The 24086-nt window shown below is 40.0% G+C and overlaps 1 long non-coding RNA gene across 1 annotated transcript in view; it reads left to right on the top strand.

Moving 5' to 3' along the window:
- Nucleotides 1-9401: 9401 nt before the first annotated feature.
- LOC125481579 overlaps nt 9402-24086 on the top strand; it is a 47848-nt gene continuing 33163 nt past the window's right edge. Inside the window, exon 1 of the long non-coding RNA XR_007261400.1 lies at nt 9402-9575. This is a non-coding gene — a long non-coding RNA (uncharacterized LOC125481579). The remainder of the gene's footprint in view (nt 9576-24086) is intronic.

Consider the following 24086-nt stretch of genomic DNA (forward strand, 5'->3'; position numbering starts at 1 on the left):
ATTTCTAATTGCCCAGAAGACAGTTAAGAGTCAGCCACATTGCTATTGGTCTGGAGTCCCATGTAGGCCAGGCCAGGTAAGGATGACAGTTTCCTTCCCCAAAGGACATTAGTGATCCAGATGGATTTTTCCAGCAATCGATATTGCATTTGCCTTCTTAAGTACCTTTTCAATCTATTATGCTACTTTCAGGGACCTGTGGAGATGCACTCCAAAGCCTCCCACTTCCTCTATAGACCTCTCAGTATCCAATTATTTATTGTGGTTATACTTGTTGGAGAAGTGCAACATCATTGGTTTACTAGATTGTTTTCTAGAATGAAGGGATTGTCACATGATTTTGAGTGGACTAAGCTTATGGTCTCTGGAGTATTGAAGAATGAGAGATGAATGAGAGGTGATCTATTTCAAAGATGTACAGCTCTTAAGCGGTTTCATGTAAAGCTGAGAAGGTGTTTCCCCTGACTGGGTCATTTAGAACGAATCTCAGGAGTGACCATTTAGGATTGAGATGACGAGTTATTTCTTCACTCAAAGACTTGTGAATTAGCATTTCTTACAAAGAGCATTTCACCCAGACCCAAACCCCTAATGTAACCCTGGACACTATGGGCAATTTAGCATGGCCAATCCACCTCTACGTGAAAGACCTCTGAATGCTCAGAAATTGAGTATATTCAAGACAGAGATCCATAGATACTTGAAGAATTAAAGGAGAAGGAGATAATGCAGGAAAGTAGGGTTGAGATGAAAGGTAACCATGATCTTATTGAATGGTACAGCAGATTTCAATTGTGGATTGATATGGTTCAAAGCACACAGCTCCTCCCACCTCACTGACCAATCCCTACCACTGCCTAACTACATTCACCTATCACCATTCCACCTACCTTCCCCAGCCCCATCCCTCCTCTCTCTATGAATTTCAGAGCCCCCTTTGTCCCTCCCCCATTTCTGAAGAAGGGTTCTGATCTGAAACATCAGCTTTCCTGTTTCTCTGATGCTGCCTGGCCTGCTGTGTTCCTCCAGCTCCACTCTGTGTTATCTCAGACTCCAGCATCGGCAGTTCTCACTATCTCTAGAATACATTACCTATCCATCTGAAGGTCAAGTACAGCTGTGATTTGGATTTAATGCCTTCCCAATGTCTGTGTGGCCTAATCCTATTTGTATTTCTTAGGAAACCCTAGCATCTTTGATGAAAGGGCAGCTCGGCTTGGTCTTCAAATAATTTGGAACAACATGCAAGAAATAAGATCATGAGTATAGATGTAAACATTGAAAGCATACTGTCCAGATGCATCATGGCCTGGTTTGGCAACTGCTCTGCCCAGGACCGTAAGAAACTACAGAAGATGGTGTGCACAGCCCAGACCATCACGGAAGCCGACCTTCCATCTATGGACTCAACTTACATGGCTCGCTGCTGCAGAAAGGCTGCCAACATCATCAAAGACACATCGCACCCTGGTAATGATCTCCTACAACCTCTTCTGACAGGCAGAAGATACAGAAGCCTGAACACACACACAAGCAGGTTCAGGAACAGCTTCTTCCCGGCTGTTATCAGATTGATGAATGGATTCTCTAGCCTCAAATAAAGATTGATCTTGCTAACATTGGTCTCGCCTAGCACATGCCCTGTGCAGTGTAACCTGTATGCCTCTGTCTAAGTCTCTTTGATCCGTACATTCTTTGTTTGCTATGATATCCCTGTACTGCTCATAAACAAAGCTTTTCACTGTATTTCAGTACACATGACAATAAATCAATCAATCAATCAATCAGATGAGAAGACGTGAGATCAGTCTACTTGCTGTCAAGGTGATAAATTCACTCACTTAAAATAGCATTATTATTCCAAATGGGGATTTTTTTTCTCCTGGCTGTTAGCTCTCATCACAATAATATTATTCACATTTAAACATGGTTCAAAAGCATGGCAATGCACTAAAGTAATGAATAAGTAATTTACTAGATGAATCATTGGAAACCATGTCTACTTACCATTAGGAAGTCAGGTATAAATTTGGGTCAACATACCATCAGTGGAAGAACTAGCATAAGACTTATTTACCTGTAAATACTGTTATTTAAAATGTCTTTGTCAAGAACAGTAAGGAATTTCTTCTTATTATACCAACTAAAAGGAATTACTCCCTTAGTATTGATAAATAGAGCATGAATAAATTGCTAGCTGAAATCTCTTTCATAAACTTGAGTAAGTGCAGACAAGGAGAGATGAGGCCAATATATAACTTTTTTCGGCTCGATCTGAAATGACCGAATAAGTCAATATGGAAACATATTCAAATTGTTGACACATTTCTAGCTTCAGTGCGAGGTGCTGAGTGGGAACCAATTTGAAGCAATACTTTGGACTTGCTCGATTCATTAAATCATTTTGCCATGTCTTCCTTGAGCCATCACTACTTTGTAAAAATTTAAAACAATTTTTTAAACTTAATTGTGTAACTTATGAATTAAAGCTCAGCTATTTGAATGCATTCAGCAAGCCATCTCCCTGCAGTTGTGGATTGATTTTATTCAAAGCACATAGATTGCATTACTTGTCATTCAAAAGGTCGAGTAGGGTTGAGATTTGGATTTAATGTTTTCTTAAAAATGGCTTTGAAGACAAGGGATCTGGAAAATCCAATGGGTAACCTGCTAACCCTCCACCCATGTGAACTTTTACAGAGAGGGTGAGAGGTGTCAGGCAGCCTGACCTCTTTCTTGGCCATATTAAGAGTTAATTAGTGGCTAATTAAGGGTCATTTAAGGGCCTTATCCCATGGCCACTGCAATTGATCTGAGGTAAGGGGAGGCCCACACCTTATGGGAGTACTGGTTACAGTAGCTGATATCTGGTAAAGGGCAGAGGAGGTCATGATTCCTTTTTTGGAGGCCCAAAAGGCCAGGCAAAGGCACCTCATCTCTTTCTCTCAGCACCTGCTTAGGTCTTGTCCCAACGTTAGGTCTCCTCAGGGCCTCTTGAACTAGCTCCCTATCCCCTTGCTGAGACCACTCACTTCAGCCTTACAAGGGCTCCTCAGTGTCAAACTGCCTATAAATCAGCTAGGAGTCACTATTTTCCATTTAGCACTAGGCAGCTATTTGGCCAGCAGCTTTATAAGGCTGATAGAGTGGAGTGTCACCTTGAAGAAATTAGTGTTGCTGCCAGAATTAAATGGCTGTGGGGCAGCGGCATAATTCACAGGCAGGCTCCTCCTGGCTCCTTTATTCTGAGGTGATGGGAAGGGGGAAGAAACTGTGCCTTGTAAAATTCAGCTCAATGTTTCCACGTGGATCACAAAGCCTGCTCTCTTAAATCATACAACACATTATTCATAAGATATAGATTTATAACACTTTCAGACATCAAATTAATGACACTTTCCCAAGATGGGTGGGTTTGGACACACTTCTACAGTAATTGCATATTGGTGAGATTTAGAAGTATGAAATAAATCTCACATGTCACAACAGGAGAGTGGTTTGCAAAGTGAAACATTTGGACAGTCATGAATTCTGTGCAGAAAGCCTCTTGATGCTTGGGTCAAATTTGAGGCTTTATAAATGTAAGGGATAAATTGAGTTTCCTACACTATTTGAACTGCACAGCTGAAGCTGGTGTGGAAATGTAGGCACACGGTAGTATATAAACCTCATTCCCACTATAGATGGTATTTAACTTCTAATGCGCCGGTTAACTCCTTACCAATAATAGCGGAGTGAGTTGGTCTTTTTATAAGCTCTGGGATGTGAATGGGAAGAAGTGAGGCTAGGCCAGCAGGAACCAATAGCATTGCTTTGAAACTAGATATGAGGAGAACTTCTACTTTTTCTGGTTACACATTAATATAATCGAAGAAAGAAAAATATATCTGTTCCAGTGCCTTTGAGTACCATCGTTTAGGTCACATTACATCCAGAAAACAGAAATGAAGTTGCACTATCCATTTGTTTATTTTAAATTTATCATTGTCCTAAAGCAAGCATTACTTAATAAAGTTACTTATTCACTTTCTCAAGGGTTGTAGCATTGTGTCACTTTGGGAGCCAGTGTAAAGTTTAGGAGTGAGGCATCATGCCTGAAAATTAGATCCTACCCCTTTCCTGACCCCACATGTTTTGTTTCCAAAAATCAGACACAAATGGGAACTAGCTTCTCCGCCTGTCTATTTTGCTGTTAACATACATTAAGCAGTCAGAAATTTAGGTAACACCTGGCTGGGAAATCTTCATTCTAACATTAATTCATTAGCAGGATTACAGCATTTCCATGTTGGACAATATGAAAAAGAATTGGAAGGGCTTTGATTACTTTAGAAATGGTCTGAAAAATAGTAGAAAGTGGTACAAAGAGTGAATTGGTAAAAGCACAACAGCACATGTAAACTGAAATGTTTTTCCCACACACCTTAATAGGTAGTGGACTGTCAGAAGAGAAATGAGATCCAGTAAAGATACAAATGAAATTGAAACTTGAGGTGAACTTAGGTACTTCATATACTAGACTATTATTGCCTTCAAGTTTTCGATAGTGAAGACATTTCCTTCCAAATTGCAATAACAGAAGTCAAAATAAGGTGTTTGATATAAATAGGATAATTGTCTAAGCCAAGTTTAAAAAGTTTAAAATTTTTTTTTGAAAGATTGCATTTAGGAATACAGCATTACACAGGATCATGAAAGGAAACATTTTTGTCAATCTGGCTGGCCATTTCACTTCAAAAATGATATTCAATAGATTTTCTCACCAAATCACCTCTTGAACATTCCTTGTGAAATTATATAGGAATAATTCGCACAATGCAGAGCTGGGCAAAGAAGTGGCAGATGGCATTCAACCCGGAAAAGTGTGAAGTGATTCATTTTGGAAGGTCGAATTTGAATGCAGAATATAGGGTTAATGGCAGGATTCTTGGCAGTGTGGAGGAACAGAGGGATCTTGGGGTTCACGTCCATAGATCCCTTAAAGTTGCCACCCAAGTTGATAGAGTTGTTAAGAGGCATATGGTGTGTTGGCTTTCATTGGCAGGGGGATTGAGTTCAAGAGCCACGAGGTTATGCTGCATCTCTATAAAACCCTGGTTAGACCCTGGAATATTGTGTTCAGTTCTGGTTGCTTCATTATAGGAAGGATGTGGAAGCTTTAGAGAGGGTGCAGAGGAGATTTACCAGGGTGCTGCCTTGAATGGAGGCAGGTCTTATGAGGAAAGGTTGAGGGCACTAGGGCTTTTCCCATTGGAACGAAAAAGGATGGGAGGTGTCTTGATAGAGGTGTACAAGATGATGAAAGGCACAGATAGAGTGGATAGCCAGAGACTTTTTCCCAGGGCGGAAATGACTATCACGAGGAGGCATAATTTTAAGGTGATTGGGGGAAGGTATAGGGCAGATGTCAGAGGTAGGTTCTTTACACAGGTATGCAGGTTAGTTTTGATCTTAAAGTAGGATAATAGTTTGGCACAACATTGTGGGCCGAAGGGCCTGTACTGTGCTGTACATTTTCTATGTTCTATGTTCTAAGAGATTCTGCACAGAAACAGTCCAAACTGGTGATTTTGCTCCATTCAGTCACTCTTGTCTTTTCTCATCTATCGGTATAAACATAACTTGTTATTAATATCACCATAATATACTTATTGAGCGATTTATTAAAATCATTTATACTATTTGCTTCAAACACTCCCTGTGCTGGTGAATTCTACGTTTTTACCACCCTCTTCCTGAAAATCAAAAGTGTGAAATGGAGTTAAATTCAACAGTGGAAAGCCTTGAAAAGCACTGAGAACAAAACCAGCAGTTTCACAAGCTCTTTGGTTTAGAACTGCTATCTCAGTAGAGATAGGTTACACTGTTGATAAAATGCTATGGATTTTTCATCACCAGTTTTAGATTCATGTACTTTTTTTTATTTTTTAACTAGTGGGTCCATTCCACAAAAGCCCATTAACTGGGAAGTTAATGATTGTACTTCTATCAAATATAGTATAGCCATCTCCTTCTCCCAAACAGAGATGCTCTGTGCTGCAGAGTGAGTTGAAGCACTCCGAATTAATTACTGTTCACTTGCAGACTTCAGTCCTGGACTTAATGATTTAACTATCACAATGATAATTATCTTCCAGAGTTCACTAAAGAGGTCTTCTTGGAGCACTAGACATTGCAATATTCTGAAATATCCTCCCAATACTGCGCATTAGCTGCTATGATGATGTGCTCTCTTGTGATATTACGTGAACTCTGACAACACTACAAGACTGAGCTCTTACAGAGAACAAATATCAGACGAAGATTTATTCATAGAATAACAAAATATTTTAGAACTCAAGCACAAACATGGGGATAATCTGTACTGATTGACTGACTAACTTCCCTTAAGAATTACAAAGTTCAGTGGTAACTATTTAAGATGGAACTGATACCTTTACACAAGAATATCACAATACATGATGTTACACTGATGGCATCACCTAATTCTTTCAAAAGTACATGTTTACCTGACCATCCATTCATGCAATAATGCTACAAATCCCTTTCCTTCAATGAAAGAAAACAAAGTACTCCTTCATTTCTTTGCATTGTGCAATAACTATTCCATCGCCTTATCAAAATAAAGTGCTCAAAATATCTGACTGTTAAATGATTAAACTATCTTGTTTGTTGGCATTTTCAATCTTAATATCATCTTCTGGCAGAAATGCCTTCTTTTAAGTGCTCCAAGATTTGTGGCTATGAATTGTAGGTTTGAATGCTTTCAAGTATATTTAGTTCACTGCATTTCCCACTGATTTTCCTAAAGATCCCTCAAGTTTTGAAATAATGCTACAATTTCCAGTGACCTCCCATCTATGTCCAGCAGCCACATTTATTGCTATTGTATTAGAGTTAGCTCAGATAGAGAGAGCTCAAATTTTGTTTTCATGAGTGTAATAGAATACTCTCCACTTGCCTGGATGAGTGCAGCTTCAATAACACTCAATAACCTCAACACTATCCAGGAGAAAATGGCCCCCTTGATTGGCACTCCATCTAACACCCTTAACATTCACTCCCTTCACCATCAACACACAGTGACAGCAGTGTGTATCATCGACAAGACACACTATAGAAATACACCAAGGCTTCTTAGATAATACCTTCCAGCATCTAGAAAGACAATGGAAATAGATACAGGGGAACACTATCACCTGCAGTTTGCCAAAGAAGCCACGCACCCTCTTGATTTGAAAATATATTACAGTTCATTCACTGTCACTGGATTAAAATCCTGGGTGTACCTACACCATATGGACTTCATTGCTTTGAAAAGGCAGCTCACCACCACCTTCTCAAAGGCATTTGAGGATGAGTAATAAAACTGGGAGATAGCAAGAACTGCAGATGCTGGAGTCAGTGTTAATACAGTGAGGAGCTGGAGGAACTCAGGAAGCATCAGAAGAGCAAGAAAGTCAATGTTTCAGGTTGGAACCTGCTGTGTTCCTCCAGCTCCACACTGTATTGACTGAGTAATAAAACTGGCCCAACTGGTGACACCCACATTCCATGAAAGAAATTTTTGAAAAGTAAATGTTATTTCTGGAAAAACCAGTTAATATGAATTGACTGATTAATTCTTTGCAACAAATGCATGTATGCTGATCAAAGATAGTATTTATTTAGTCAACATCTTGAAGGTTGATTCAGTCTAGTATTATGGACTCGACCAGGCCACCTCAAAATATTTTAAGAAGGTAGCCTAGGCCCTAACTTTTTCTTATTTTAAAGGTAGATGTGACATACATGTTCCAGATATGATGTAATTGGTCAAACCACTCGATGTTAAGCAAAACACAATTTATTTAAATACTATAGTTAAAATACAAACAAAAGAAAGAGGAATTTAGAATATCTTAACTATTGGAAAACATAACTGAATAATAGAAACAGTACTTATTACTAATTAACAGTTTTAGTGTAGGAACATTCCATAACAATACCCCTTAGCAAAAATGTAAATTCAGGCACAGATTCTTACAGGCAATTCTCCACTCCAGGAGGAAACAACATCAAGAGACATTTCAGAGAATGTAGCAGGTAGGAATCATTTTATTGAGGCTCCAACTCTTCTGGGACCTCAACAGCTTCTGTCTGCTACAGCTAAAAACTAGAAAGCTTGATCTGTGAGAACTGGCCACTTCCCTTCCATTGTTACGACTGTTTTAGAAAAACAACGTAAAAGCCTCCCTGATTGTTGACTTAAGGCATCTCCTGTGGCCACTTTGATACCTCTGCCTTTACAACCTCTCTTCAAAAAAACCCAGGACAAAATAACCTTTTTAAAGTGACAGCATCGTCACACCAGTACATACCTTATAAATATTTTCTAGTCAGCCTGTTCAGCGATGTTATTACACACCTCTGAAGCAGGTGGGACTAGAAACCTAGGCCTCCTGGTCCAGAAGTACCACAGGATCTGCTTAGCAAGGTGTTGGATTTAGTTTTATAGGAACATATTCAGATTTATTATAACAGACCTCAAAGCAGGTAGGACCTGAACCCAGACCTCCTGGCCTGCATACAGGTGCACTACCACTGTGCCACAAGACCCTCTGTAAAGAACTGAGTGCTGTCAGAGAAACCAGTGATTTTGGTTCATATTGGGATTGAATCAGTGACTGACACGCTTTAAAAACCGAAAGAACTGCAGATGCTGTAAATCAGGAATAAAAACAGAAGTTGCTGGAAAAGCTCAGCAGGTCTGGCAGCATCTGTGAAAAAAAATCAGAGTTAACCTTTCGGATCCAGTGACCCTTCCTCAGAACAGGATGAGTGCAGCTTCAGCAACACTCATGAACCTTGACACCATCCAGGAGAAAATAGCTCTTTTGATTGACACTCCATCTAATGCCTGAGGAAGGGTTCTGAGGAAGAGTTACCAGAGTCGAAGCATTAACTCTGATTTGTTTTTAATTGACACGTTTTAACCATCTGGGCTAATTGGCCACCATACCCAGCTCCATTGTACATTTTTGGTGAATACAGTTGCATTCGAATAATTGTACAATTTATTGTCAACACTTATCTACTCCTTTAAGAGAGAGATACATATACTATTTTAAATTCTTAACACATCCGCTTGGACTCATGCTAGACAACGCTGTATGATCAGAATTACATATTGTTAAGCTTTAGATAAGAAGGATTTCACGCAGTATTTTGCAAATAGGACACCTTTAACAGAAACATAACAAATTTTCCATGCTATTGATTGTGAATCACAACTGAGCTTGCAAGTCCCACCCCACTCCACTCTGATTTGTAGGAAAGCTTATTGCTATAATTTATAGACGGGTTCGCGAAGCTAAATGGTTGTTTTCCCTGTCTGTTAGCATTTGTCGGTATAGTTCCGGTTGCAGGCTGGTTTGGATTCTTATACAGCAGCAGAGTCAGGGTTTTCCTATCAATACTGTGTCTACGATGGGTTCAGAGAAACATTGTTTTTTCACATTTTTGCTTTATGCACCTTCTTCTTTTTCCTTCAAATTGTATCTTTCTATTTTGGTGGTGTTTGTTTTGAGAGCCTGGTAAGTGCCTGGTCAAAAAAAAATGTTGCAATTGCGCCTGACAAAGGGAGCTTGGCTTTTTTTCTGCTTGGTACACTGCTTGCACATCAATTCAATCTTATACATAAATGTATGCAGCAGTGTCCTTGAAAGCTGTTTCAGGATAACTGCTGTAACCTATTCAGTATACATTTTATATGTTGTCTCAACATGCAAGTTAAGCAAAAACTGCTGTGGTTGTATATTCTACAATGTTTATTTATTTATATTCTCAATGTGCTGCTAATTTACTCAGTATAACATGCTGTAATGCATATTTATACAATAACTGGGTTGTCATCTGTTAATTACCTGAACATGTGTATTTTTAACTTTTTGCTAATCTGATGGCTAAATGCTACCATGATTTGGTCAATTCTGATCTTTATAAAACAATACACTATAGGATTGGGACTTAATATGCTGTACAGTGTTATAAATTTAAACAAATTTTGACATGTTGTTATAGAAATTAACTTCAAAATTGCTATGATGAAATTATTTGGTGTATTATTCCATTGCAGTGTTTTTATGCAGGTGTTTTAAGTTCTGTTTCACTGGATGATATTCACTCCTATTGTAAGAAACGGTTAACCTGTCTGTTCTGAAGTAGTTTCAAGGGTTCCTTGCTGTTGGATTACTAGAATTATAATTTTTTTAACTTCAGCCAAAAAGTCAAGCAAATTGTGATCCCAACATATTGCTCCCTTTGAGTCATTTGCCAAGGAATTGAATGTTTTTTGTTTGAATATGTTAAATAGTGCCTCACATTTGCTTTAGACAGCCATCCTGAAAATTAAACTTTAAAATATTATCAGTTCATGTATGCAGGTCTTATGGTTGATGGGTGCCATTCTTCAGATGTCTGCCATCAAAACCTCCTGTTTTGTTAAAATCTTAAGCCACCACCTTTAAATGGCAGCAAGTTCATGTCAAGTTTTCTTACATTTTACCCTCCTAAAAGACTTTTGACTGTTTACAAACAGTTACAATTGCTGCTCCCCACAGCTTATCACTTAGTGATGTGGTTACACCAGACTTTTTGCAACATTGAGATCCTTTGACCACAAGCAAAGTTTTTCTGAAGAAACTGTCCATGTTCATCTCCTAACATTATTTACCACCTTGTCTCAGCTGATCTACTACCAATACTACCACCACCACCCCTCCCCAATCTCCCCCCCCCCCTCCACATTTGTACTTTTGTCACCTCAAGAGTTCACTTATTCCAATGTTCTTTTGGTCAAACTCCATCCTCTGCTGTCTAGGCATCAGCTTATTTAAAAAATTGCCTGTATTTTCTCTCCTGCAACAAGACCTGCTTGCAGCTGAGCTGCATTGGCTTAAGACCCCACAAAATCTCAAATTTAAAATTCACACTGTTCCATTCCCTTCATCATCATGTAATCCCCATTTCTATAAACTTTTCTACCTCTGCAGTTCCCCCCCCCCCCCATACTCCTCATTTTGACTCTAACCACTTGTGTATTTTAGTTTTTGACCTTTTTTTCCCTTTGGCAGTTTCACCTTCAGCTTATCTTTAACTTCTCTGGAACTTTCTTTACTTCTTTAAACTTCAGTGAAAGTTTACTTGCTCCTTCTAATGTCTTTCCTTAGTTTAGTGTTCATATTACAATTTGGTGAAGTATTTTCAGGTATTTTTCAATACTGAAGGTCATATGTAATATAAACAGCTATGAATGGAGTGGCCAAGTTACGCGCAAGTGACTGTCACTTGGCATAGAATCTGTAGTTGTAGATTGCGGGATCAAGTTTCTTGAAGTGGGAACCAAATGGGTGTAGAGGTTACGTCTGATAACATTGGTAAGAAACAAAAGTCAAATTGGGGCTCGTGCCTCATTTTAATACATTGGGAAGCTACCAGTACTGTTGTTGGGGGAGCTTATTACTTTTTTGTTTGGTGAGGATGGTGGAATGGTTCCATTATCAATTGCTTGAATCACAGTTCTCTCTAATTTATAGAAGGAGAGCTGAGAATTTCTGGCTGCTGCAGGTCACCTTGCTCTGATTTGCAAATCTTGCTCATTGTGATCCTTCAGCTCCAATGTTCTGCAGGCAGTTAAATAGTGCCACATGTTCTTTAGCTGAGTTGGCTGCTCTAATCGAGTTACTGGTGGGTGTGTAGCAGGCCGGAAGAACTAGCTAGAAACTCCTGAATGCAGCTGAGGATTCACTTTTTGAAAATCAGACTGGTATAGCCTCTTTAGGCTTTGTGACATAGTGGGAAACACTCTCTCTTTAGAGAACAAGTTAGAATCTTACTCCTGGGCATGCTGGCCAAGGAAAATGGATTCAAAAATTGCCAAACAGCTTGCATGAGTCTATAAATCCTTCCAGCGCAATAAAGGCTAGACATTTCTAGTTAGATATGTGCTTGGGGGGCAAAAAAACAATTAGAGGCTCTATTTTAATCTATAGCTCTGGGATGTTAAAGACCTATATTGCCACAGCAAGTTGGACTCCTAAGGAAACTGGCTTGATGGCCAGTGTTTGTCAGATTGGTGCAAACAGTATGGGATTTCACTTCAGCCCCACCTGCACCCCAACCTTCACTTCTAACTGAAGTGGATTTGGCACTTGCCTCTATCCATCAATGGAGACAATGCTGCTAGCGTTTGAACTCTACTTTGAATGAAGGTGTACTTTGTTTATGGATCTGCAAGCAATACCCAATTCCATAATTAAATTAACACTTGTGTTTCTACATTGCAATGGCCACCTCCTGCCAATCCAATCCCCCTTCCTAACTCTTTAAATGAAGTGCCAGGGGTAATTATTAGTATGAATGAAAAATGTTTTTTCACAGGAAAGATGATATTTTAAGAAATTAATATTTGGATTGAATAGTAGAGTGCCCTTTTTCCCAAACTTGATTATTTACCCATTAGAGTCTATTGTTGTAATGGAGGCAGCTACCAAGTGTGCTGCTAAACATTGCTAAAGATTTTATTTCTCTCTACCCTTTCCAGGTCAGGCTTTATTCAGAAAATTCCAGATCGGATCACTGTTTAGTTGGTTTGTTTTGATCCCAGTAGAGACTGGTCCCTTCAAAAAAAAAATTAAACTTCCAGTGACTGACTAAAAGAATTACATAAGCTATAAACTTGACTATAAATAATATAAACCTGAGAGCATCTTTGACAAATCACATTTTTGTAGGCAGCCTTTTATTTAAACTAATTCACTTTCTGGTTATACATCTAAAGTCCCATGTACTTGGCACTTAGAGAAGGAATCAGTCAGTGATTCTTAGCTTCCAAAGATTCACTGCTTCAATTGCATAACTTCTCCAAACTGACTTCCATGTTGAAGGTTGTCCTGGAGATTTCTTCTTTTGCCGAAGCTAAGCAAATCATCCAGCCTCCTTGAAATCCTGAGCTCACTGAAGTATAATTGTATTTTAAATATCTATTAAAAGAATCCCCTATGTATTTAGTGATTTTTTTTTTAAGAACTTTTTTTCCCATTAAAAGAAGACTAACATTGGCATCCAAGACAGCTAATCATTTCAGAACTCCTGGAAACTGTCAGTCAAACTGAACTTGCAAGTCCTATTCTTTTCTGAAGAAGGGTCCTGACATGAAATGTCAACTTTCCTGCTCTTCTGATGCTGCCTGACCTGCTGTGTTCCTCCAGCTCCACACTGATCTCTTGCAGCTCCCACCCTTGTAATAATGACATGTAGAAGCCGTGAAGCACTGATTCTACTTGGTAACACTTGAGGGCTATGTCAACAAACAGCTCCTGAAACTGCAAGCCCTTTTCAGCTGGTGCATAGGCAGGCTGCCTTTGTTTTCAACTGCTAAACTAAGGCCACTTGACTAACTTGACAGGTTGTCAGTTTCATAGACTTTTTTGAGGTCTTGTATCTACCATGAAAGTTGTAAACTGCTCACTGGATAAGACCCTCAATCCAGTACAAATGAGGTTTGTTTTTAATTCAGTGAGTTAATGCTTCTACTGAGCTTGGCTTTCCATCAAGAAAGAGTCACACCAACCCATTTTTTTTTTCCCATTAATGAAACAGTGTTTATCACAAATGGGTTTTGATACTTGCTGTAGTAAACTGTGAATGCTTCACAATCAATAGGTAGATTTTGATCTCCCCAGGGTTGTCAGATGCTCTTGTCATAATCCACAGATGTGAACATTTTACACTACCTCTCCCAATTAATCAACTTGGGCCTCACTGTTCCCACAGAAAGCTACCCAGGCTTGTCAATCTGGTTGGGAGGTCACTACTCCTTTTTTAAAAACGTTAAGTTCAGCAGTCTTGGAGCACACTAACTTGGACACTTTTTGTATTTTTAAACGCTTCGAGCACTTTACTATCACGGTGAACAAGGAAATAATTTAGCATTCTATTGAAACAATGGCAAGAGGCTAATTTGAGACATTATGAAATTGTCAGCTCAATGTGCTCAAGAGACTGAAAAGATCATTTTCTGTTTCTGTTTTTCTAAGAAATCAGTACAGCTATGCCAAGGAACTAGGATAGCAAATAATGCAGGTAAAATTACCTACCTTCACACCAGCACGCCACCAGCTATACTATAAATTTGTTTGCCTTGACCAAGAAATATTGCATATGATGCGTATTTCAAAAGACTGCAGCTGCACACACTAATCAACAACAGAACACCAAATCTAAACTTGCTTGTTACTAAGTGTTTGGTTGCAAGGTAATTGAGTTCAGAACAACTGCCTTTGAATTGAAAATAAATAGATGGACTAAATGCAAAAATAATGTTGATAGATATTGTCTTTGGTACATTGTCTCCAATGTTTACCATTCAACAAATTCAACTCATCCATTGTCTAATCAGTTGTGATATTTTTCACAAGTTGGTTGTCCAGATATGGTAGCACAGCAATATAAGTGCATGTTGTATAATTCAGTTTTATTTGGATAAGATTTCCTCTTATACTCCTGCCATCTGGCATGTACAGTGCTATTCACTACAGTAGGAGGGAGCAGCTGCTTGCATCTATTCTACCTTGGGCCATTTACAAAGCCTCAGGGCATTTTCAGTCGAATCTGACTGAGCTTTGCATGAAGACTAGGCAGGAAACCAAGGACAGCTTCTGGCCTTGGTGCCTTCTCTCTATAGAGCTAAAGAATTATTTTTTTAGACTTGGTTGTGGAATCTCCATTCTGCCTCTAGAAGGTCCTCCGTTATCATCTATGTAGGATGCACAGTGATCATGAAGTCGAATGCTGAGCACAATAACTCTAACTCTATTTAGTAATTGAATATGGGTGTAGCTATCCTTGCCTATTGAGTTGCTTACTAGTGCCATTTCAGAGTGCAGTGGAATAAGGCATGCTGTGGGTCTGGAGTTGCATAGAAGACAGACCAGGTATTAATGACATATTTCCTTCCCTAAAGGACATTGGTTCACTAATGGTTTTTATGACCACTGTGGTTATGTCCCACATAACATCCATTAGGGGCTCTGTTACTAGTACAGTGACATCACCACTGTGCTACTGCCTCGTCTACTTCAAAGTATGATTGGACCTGTTATTGTTTTAGATTTGAATATTACAAACTATTGCTGATCACTCTCATTCACCCCTTACTAAAGTTGAGGTCACAAAACCCTGCTGCTTGTATCTGAACCAATTTCTGCTCACTTGTCATCAAGCAGATTGACTTGCTTTTGGTTCTGAGTAAAGCATGGTCTTGATTTTTAAAATTCCCATCAATGTTTTTTGATACATACATCAAGAATTAAAACCAGATGCTGTAACCAGATCTGGAACCCCCTCCCTGGACCTCTTTTTGCCCTCCCCTTGAGATATTCCTTAAAACCTACCTCTTTGACTGTGATTTGGTTACCTGACCTAAATATCATCTTATGGCTTGGTGTCATGCATTGTTTATAATGCCAAAATGCTTCAAGAGCATGTTTGTTTTTAATTGCATTGAAGATGCCTTACAAAATTGCTGTTGTGCCTGATGCAGGTGCAGGCCCAATTCCATATTCTTAATGGAATGTGGCAATGCAGTGGGAGCAGTATCCTGAGCTAATGGCTTACTGCTCTTGTTTGCTATTCACTGTCTGGAAATAATCATTTAAGCACAATGAATGAAATATCTTTTATTTTGATGTACTGCTAACCATGACATATCTTAACATCCTGAAGATAACTAAAGTCACTATTACAGCACCGGAATTCAAACAGTTGAAGTTTCTAGACTCCAGCTACTTGTTTCTGACCAGTCTGGGCTTTCTTCTGAAGAAGTCACCAAACATTTGTAACAACTTAAGTCAACTCCAAAAGATTGAGAAATGATTTGGTGCAATAAACTAGGATGTTATTGCAGGAGTAGCTACAAGAAGCTATCCGGTCTGCCATTGTGCTAAACATTTTTGTGCTCACATGTCTACTGTAACTTGTTTAAAACCAAATTGGCATCCTGCTGTGCCTTTGACACCTCTTTCTGTTGCCTCCCGTCCCCCCCTGCCAAAGGGGAGTTCTCTCTCTGGTAGAACAACCAAAATATTGAGTTTTTTTGTTTCTAAGTGTCTCTTGCACAGTTCTAGCTTCCTCTTGCAGTTTCAAGTACCACTTTTTTGTCTCCCAGTCTGTATACAGAATTTTAAGCATGTGTTTTGGTATCCACACTTAAGGCTTTTTTGTTTTGTCTCTCTTCAGATCTTCCCTTATTGACCAGGTTCCTGAGATATACAGGAAAGTAGATAGAAAATAATATCTTAAGTTTTTAAAATGTGAATTTCTTTAAGACATTTTTCATCTTTTTTGTAAGATTTATTCTGGGTCTGTCGTTCTAACTTCTGCATCTCACCTGCCATCTTCTCTGTCCCTACATGAACAAACCGAGCTATTCTTTTTTCAGTGTGATACCATCCATTTCAATTTCTACTCTTGTGTATTCTTTCTAATTGCCATTGGTTTTTTTATTCATGCTCCTCCATATACTGTCTACTGATTTTGCAAATGCTGCCAACGATGTACTGCAATTTTAATCTTGCCTCCAATTACTGTCATTGAAGTATTAAAATTCTCAACGTATATTGTGCAGATTTAATCATTTTGTCAACAGTATGTAGCCTTACCATTGTCCTCACTTCACTTGATTCCTTCTACTCTGATCATTGCTATTTGGTTCAAATACATGTTCTAGATAAATCTTTTTTGAAATGTGGCACTCAGTAATGCATCTTTTAACTTTCTGGTGGTAAACTGATCAAACTCTTTTTTTATTCACAACCTGTGAAGCATATACAAATATGCTTTTTTTTTACTGCAAGATCAGATTGCTCTTGGGTTAATTTTTTTTTGCTATTATTCCGGATCAAATCAAGATTAATTTCTGTTTCTCTCCTGATTTTTCAAGATCACTTGGGCTCATTAAACTTTGTTCTAAAATGCTTGTTCTCTATGGGTTTTGGTTTCTTGGACAATTTTTAATGAATGCCTTCAGTCTCTTGGCACATTTGTCTGTTTATTTTTGCTTTTAGAAATTTAAAAAAACAAAATTGCTGAGAAGCCCAGCAGGTCTGGCAGCATCTGTCGAGAGAAAGCAGAGTTCATGTTTCAGGTCCAGTGACCTTTTTCACTGTATTCATTTAAGTATACGTGACAAAGCTACTGAGCATGTGGAGGAGGTGGAGATGAATCATCCACTTTGCACTTCTGGCTTTATCTTTTGTACTGATGTACTGGGCTTCCCCATCATCGAAGATGATGAAATTTGTGAAGCCTCCTCCAGTGCGTTGTTTAATTGTTCACATTGTTTAATTCACAGCTGCATGTAGCAGGACAGCAGACCTCAGATCTGATTTGATTGTGGGATTGCTTAGTTCTATCACTTGTTGCTCGAGCTGTTTGGCATGCAAGTGGTCCTGTCTGATAGCTTCACCAGGTTGACACCTTTCTTAGATCTGCATGTTGCTGCTTCTGGCTTGCCCTCCTGCAATCTCCATTGACTTGGGGTTGGCCCCCTGGCTTTGTGGTTACAGTAGGGTGGAAGATATACTCGACCATGAGGTTGCTGATTGTGCTGGAGTACAATTATGCTGCTGTGAACCATCAACAGTGTCTCGTGGATATCCAGTCCTCAGTTTCTGGGTGTGTTTGCAGTCTGTCCCATTTAGCATGTGATAGTGCCACCTGACACACTGGAGGTTATTCTTAATATTAAGGCAGGACTTTGTTTCTACAAGGACTTGTGTGGTGGTCACCCTTACTGATTTGCTGTCATAAACAGATGCAACTGCAGCAGGTGGATTGGTAAGGACAAGTTAATTATTTCTGTTTAATTCCCTTCTTGGTTCCCTCACCACCTGCTGCAGGCACCATCTGGCAATGATGTCCTTTAGGACTTGACAAGGTCAGTACTAAAATCCCCCACCCAGGATGTATTCTTCAACCTCACCATCCCTTAGTACTTCCTCCAAATGTTCAACATGGAGTGCTGATTCTTCAGCTGAGGGGAGTATGGCATGTGATAATCAGTGGGATGTTTCCTTGCCCATGTTATTCCTGATGCCACGAGACTTAATGAGCTCTGAGGACTCCCAGGGCAACTCCCTCCCAATTCTGTCATTGTGCTGCCACCTCAATCTGTCCTGCCTGTGGTACAGGACATATCCAGGGAGGGTGGTGGTGGTGTCTGGGACATTGTCTGTAAGGTATGATTCTGTGAGTGTAACTGTCTGACTGCTGCCTGAGTCTGTGACTGCTCTCCAGTTAGCACAAGCCACTAAACGTTAACTAGGAGGATTTTACAGGATTGATTCTAAGGCTGTTTGCCACTGTTCTTATTTCTGGTCAATGCCAGGTGGACTATCCAGTTTCATTTCTTTGAGACTCTGTAGTGATTGATACAACAGTGTGGTTTACTGGGTGATTTCAGAGGGCAGTTTGCTGTGGCTAGAGTCTCATTTGGGCCAGACAGAAGTTGGCAAACTTCCTTCCTTCCCTGAAGCTCATCAAACCAGATGAGCTTTCTCAACAATAGTTCTTGGTCATTGGTAGATTTGTTAATTCCAGATTATTTTATTGAATACAAATTTCACCATCTGCTGTTGTAAGATTTTTGAAGCCAGGTCCCTAAATATTAGCTGAGTCCCTGGATTAGTGTTCTAGCAATCATACCAGGCCACTGCCTAGTAATGCAGTGTTTTCAGTTCACCAGCTTGATGATGTCTCATTGTGTATGCCTGGCATGCCTTCCTGCAATCTTCGACCCAAGGCTGACTTCTGCCTCCCCTTCCACACACCCCCCCCCACCCCTAAAAAAAAAAAAAAATTGCCTGTAACATGTGATAGTGAGGGATACAGTAGGCCATGAGTTTTTAAGATTCTGATTGGATGCAATTCAGCTGCTGATGGCCCACTGTCCTTCTTCAGTGCCTGGTTGGAGTTGTTCGTTCATCTTGGTTTATTCCATTTAGTGTGGTGGTTGGGTTACGTGACATGATGGGTATCTTCAGTGTAACCATAGAAAGTAAGACCTGGGAACAGAAGTGAGCTGTTTGGCCCACTCCATCATTTCAAATGAGGTTAGGGCTGATCTGAATCCTCAATTGCACTCTCCTGTAGTTCCCTCCCTTCCCCCCCCCGCAACCCATAACCCTTATTCCTTTAATTAAAATCCATCTATTAAAGCCTTGTGAATCCTGTGTTTCCAGTGACTGGGTGATGGTCACTCCTACCAATACAGTCATGCGCTGATGCATCTATGCCAGGTAGATTGGTCAGGATGAGGTCCTTTTGTTTTGCTGTTGTTAGTTTCCCTCACCAGCTGCTGCAGATCAGCTTAGCACCTTTTTGATCCTAAAGCCCATTTATAATATTGCTTCTCAGTGTTCTATTGCATGCAACATTTTACACTCCCTCTTCTGCATCATACCGTCTTCAGTGAGGATGCAGAGTACTGAAAAGTCATGCTCTTGTTTGTGGAGTGGAAGACATGTTACTCTTTTGGTTTCCTTAGAGGATGACTAAGGGAAGAGTAGAAGCGCTTTGTTATCAAGGTAAATATATAAAGAATTTCTTGGGTTTCCTTACAACAGCTTGCCTGCAGTTTTTCATGTTGTATTTACTTTTTGACTATTTTCCTTGACTACTTCTACACACTAATATTAAAGGCCTTCTGCTAAATTGAGTTCTTGGTATTTGCCTTGTGTTTCCTTTTTTTTTGCCCTGTCCTATTCCAGATATTGCTGTACATCCAAGGTGGGTGTAGATTTTGGAAAAGAAAACCTTTTTCTCATTTGTGGGAGCATATGTTTTGAACCTTGTTTTTATTGCTGACACTGACTTAACTTCAAGTAGCTATTTTCTTCTAAATTTTGCTAAATCATTCAACTTGGTGAAATTGGACTCCTCCACTCCCCTTCCACACCCATATTAAGAACTTTTTTCTTCTAGTCTACCTTCATCCTTTTTCCTTGATCTTATGTTTGACTGTTACCATCAAACTGCTGTTTCTCTAACATTTTAACTTGTCATGTAACAAGATTATTCCCTGGACACAGGCCAAAGCTACCTGTTTTGGGCTTGCTATATACTGCTAAAAAGGAAGCGGAGAACCACCAATATTGCTACTGATTTTAAAACACCTTTTCAAGTTTGTTAGAGACAACAAGGTGCAGGGCTGGATGAACACAGCAGGCCAAGCAGCATCATAGGAGCAGAGAGGCTGACGTTTCGGGCCTAGACCCTTCATCAGAAAAGGGGGAGGGGAAGGGGGTTTTGAAATAAATAGGGAGAGAGTGGGAGGCGGATAGAAGAGGGATAGAGGAGAGGATAGGTGGAGAGGAAACAAACAGGTCGAAGAGGCGGGGATGGGGCCAGGAAAGGTGAGTGTAGGTAGGGAGTTAGGAAGGGGATAGGTCAGTCCAGGGAGGACGGACAGGTCAAGGGGGCGGGATGAGGTTGGTCGGTTTGTTTATACCTTCTCTTCCTTGTGGCTTCTTTTGTGGGTGTTAAGATTTTAAGAATGCTTTTCCAGCAAAATGACTACCCCATCTTTTCCTTAGTCAGTCTAGATTGCCTCTCATGATCATTTGTTTTAAGCATAACATGCGCTCCAACTAATACAAATGTAGTTCTTTATACACTGCATGGACTGCACAGTATCCTTGGGTAAGGCAAGGGCAGTGGGATCTGCCTCCTAGTCAAAACCACTTGGTGCACAGACATGGCGACATTGTGTTATTGCTCCTCAGACCTAGAATCACTAACAGTGAAGTGCTGTCCCTCCTACCTGCCGCATGAGTTTAGTTCTACCATCCTGACAGCAGTCTACTTCCCATCACCTGCAGAAGTGAAGAGTGATCTTGATGAAATTTGTACCGCTACAAATGGACTTGAGACAGAATGCTCTGAGGCCTTGTAGCTAGTGACTTCGACCAGGCCAACCTCCGGTGCTGCCAAAGTATTGTCAACATGTCTCCTGCTGCCATCAGGGGGCTGAACACCCTTGGCAAATGCTACACAACCATCAAAGATACCTACAGCTCCATATCCTGTCAGCATTTTGGAAATTCTGATCACAGTGCTGAGTTCTCCTCCAACTTTCATGCAGAAGTTGAAACATGAGGACACTGTATAGAAAGTAGTATAGTGCTGGCCTGAGGCAGTGGGAGAGTTTCTGCAGGACTGCTTGGAATCAGTGGACTGGACCATATTCAAGAATTCAGTGGCCATCCTAGATGAGTATGCCACTACCATCACTGGTTTCATTAGCAATATGTAGAGGACTGTGTGCCAAAGAAGTCAATTCATATGTTCCCCAAGCAGAAACCATGGATGAACTGCAATCCATTGCCTACTGAAGACCACCTGTGTGCTTCATACTCAGCCCTTCCTATACTCCCTGTACACTCATCGCTGTGATCAAATTTAATCTGGATTCCATCTACAAGTTTGGTGATGATGATACCGTCTTTTGTAGGCTGGATCTCAAATAATGAAGAGATAGACTACAGGACAGAGTGCTTGGTGATGTGGTGTAAAGATAACAATCTCTTTCCCTCAATGTCAGCAAAACGAAAGAACTAGTCATTTGACTTGAGGAAGCAATGTGCAGGACAGGCTGCTGCCCACATCAACAAAGCTAAGGTGGAGATGGTTGAGAGTGACTATCAACAATCTGTCCTGGAACACCCACATTGATGCAATGGCCAAGAAGGCACAGCAATGCCTCCAATTACTCCAGAAGCTAAAGGAAGTGGGCATGTCCATAAGGATTCTTACCATAGAAAGCATTCTATCCAGCTATGTCTCAGCTTGGTATGGCAACTGCGGTGCCCAGGACTGTAAAACTAGAGTTGTGAACACAGACTAGTCTATCACGCAAGCCAAGCTTCCATCCATTGACTCCATCTACTCTTTGCTGCCTCAGAAAGACAGCCAACATCATCAAAGACCCCTCCCACTCTGGTTATAATCTCTTCCAACCTTTTTCTGTCAGGCAGAAGATACAAAAGCTTAACTACACATACCAACAGGTTCAAGAACAGCTGCTTCTGAATGGACCTCAAATTCCAAATCTAATGTTGATCTTGCTTTTTGTGTACCTTCTCTATGTAGCTGTAACATTGCATTCCTCGCCCTGTTCTCATACCCTTAGGCAAATCATACCAAAGTGCCTGTACTGCATGCAAAACAAAACTTTTCACTGTACCTGGGTATATGTTACAATAAATCAAATTAACCTGTCTGCTCCATTTCACACCTGCAGACTCCAACTAGGAATGTTGATCAGTCATTTCTGCTTTTTCAAGCCATGTTCCAGTATAGGGTAGATATCACCATTCAAGCTATTTGCATTCACAGCTCCACTACCTCTTCACTAGACTTCTTGCATTGGTATTTATGCCATTTAAGCACCACCAAATACTTTTTTTGGTCATGTTTTCTGCTTTTTTTTTGGTTGACCAGTTAAATTAATTTTCTGCCTCCCTTGTTTAAATCCCTTCCTACAGCACCAGCAAAACATCCTGCAAATACATTGGCTTGACCCTCCTGAGCTGCAAATACTGTCTAGACCAGGTTCCACTTCACCAAAAACCAAGCATAATGCTCACAGAACCTAAAGCCCTACCACCTGCATCATTGCTCTACTGTGAATAGGACGGCTCAGTACGAGGAAAGATGTGGAGGTTGACTGGACAAGGGGTGAAGCTGATTACACCCCTCTGTCATTTGCTTTTGTTAACGTGAGAAAAGAGAAGTTGTTTGACACTTACTTGGATCATTTCATTCTGCTAGCCTAAGAAGCCTTCCAAATGAGGTTTTTAATGTGGTTTCATGATTTTGTAATTACCTTATTGTGATGAGATGAGGGGGTGTGGTGCTAGAGGAGTGAACTAACCGTCTACCCTTAAGTGAATTAAAAGTTGCGTTTTTAAGATTGTATCAGGAAACACTGGAAGTTTAAATGGATCATGCCAATGGACTGCCTAGTTCTACAGGCAATGGCTAGGGCAGTCTATCCTTAAAAGTTAATGAAGCCCTGGAATTAAATTGACGAAGGATTCATATTGCATTCCAGACCCTCATTAATGTAAAGTCCACCCTTGAGTCGCAAAAATTGAAATTGGAAGGGAGCTATTTGGAAGCTGCTTCAGTTTAAGTATAGAAGAGCAACTGTGTGTGTGTGTGTGTGTGTGATTTTTAGCAATGCGCAAAGCTCATTGTGAGCTGTGAAACCAATTAGAATGAGGCAGATATTTATTTTAATCTCTGATCAGGGAATTTACAGGACAGACAGAACGCAATCATGTGCAATTTAAGATTCCGGTAGGCTCTATATGATGCTTTTGCTACCATTCAAAGCTATGTTCTGGTTTCCACTGTGTACTTGAAGAATCATTTAACAGTGGACTTCTTTAGTTCAAAAATGCATCTTAAAAAGTAAGTCTAAACATAAAAATTCCTGAGTTCAAATTTCTAGACCTTCCTGAGCTTGATTTTATATTTTAAGTCATGAAGAGCAATTGCTATCTGTCAATGGACCTTCTAGTATTCAGTCATGTTATTGCAATGTGCAAGTGGCATACCTCCTATTTCATGGCTAGATAACACCATTTGAAGAATTCATTAGTTCCATGTATCTTTGGGGTATTTAAATGGCTGATTACTGCTTAAATATCAATCCTGGATATCCTGTTTGTAGGATAACCCTAACATTTACAATGATCTTCAGCCAGCAGTGATCAGTGGGTGACCCATCTCAATCTCCTCCTGGGGTCCCTAGCATTACAGATGTTGGTCTTCAGCCAATTCAGTTCACTTCAAGCAATATCAGAAATGGCTGTGGGCATAAACAACATTCCAGCAATAGGACGGACAACATTTGCTTCAAGCTTGCCACTCCACTCTCTGAGCTGTTCCAGTGCAGCTATAACATTCGCATCTACTTGGCGATGTGGAAACATACTCATTATGTAAAGGTAAAGTTGCCATAATCTAACCGGATCAGCAGG

The sequence above is a fragment of the Rhincodon typus genome, chromosome 1, assembly GCF_021869965.1.
Source record: "Rhincodon typus isolate 14 chromosome 1, sRhiTyp1.1, whole genome shotgun sequence".
Taxonomy (NCBI): domain Eukaryota; kingdom Metazoa; phylum Chordata; class Chondrichthyes; order Orectolobiformes; family Rhincodontidae; genus Rhincodon; species Rhincodon typus.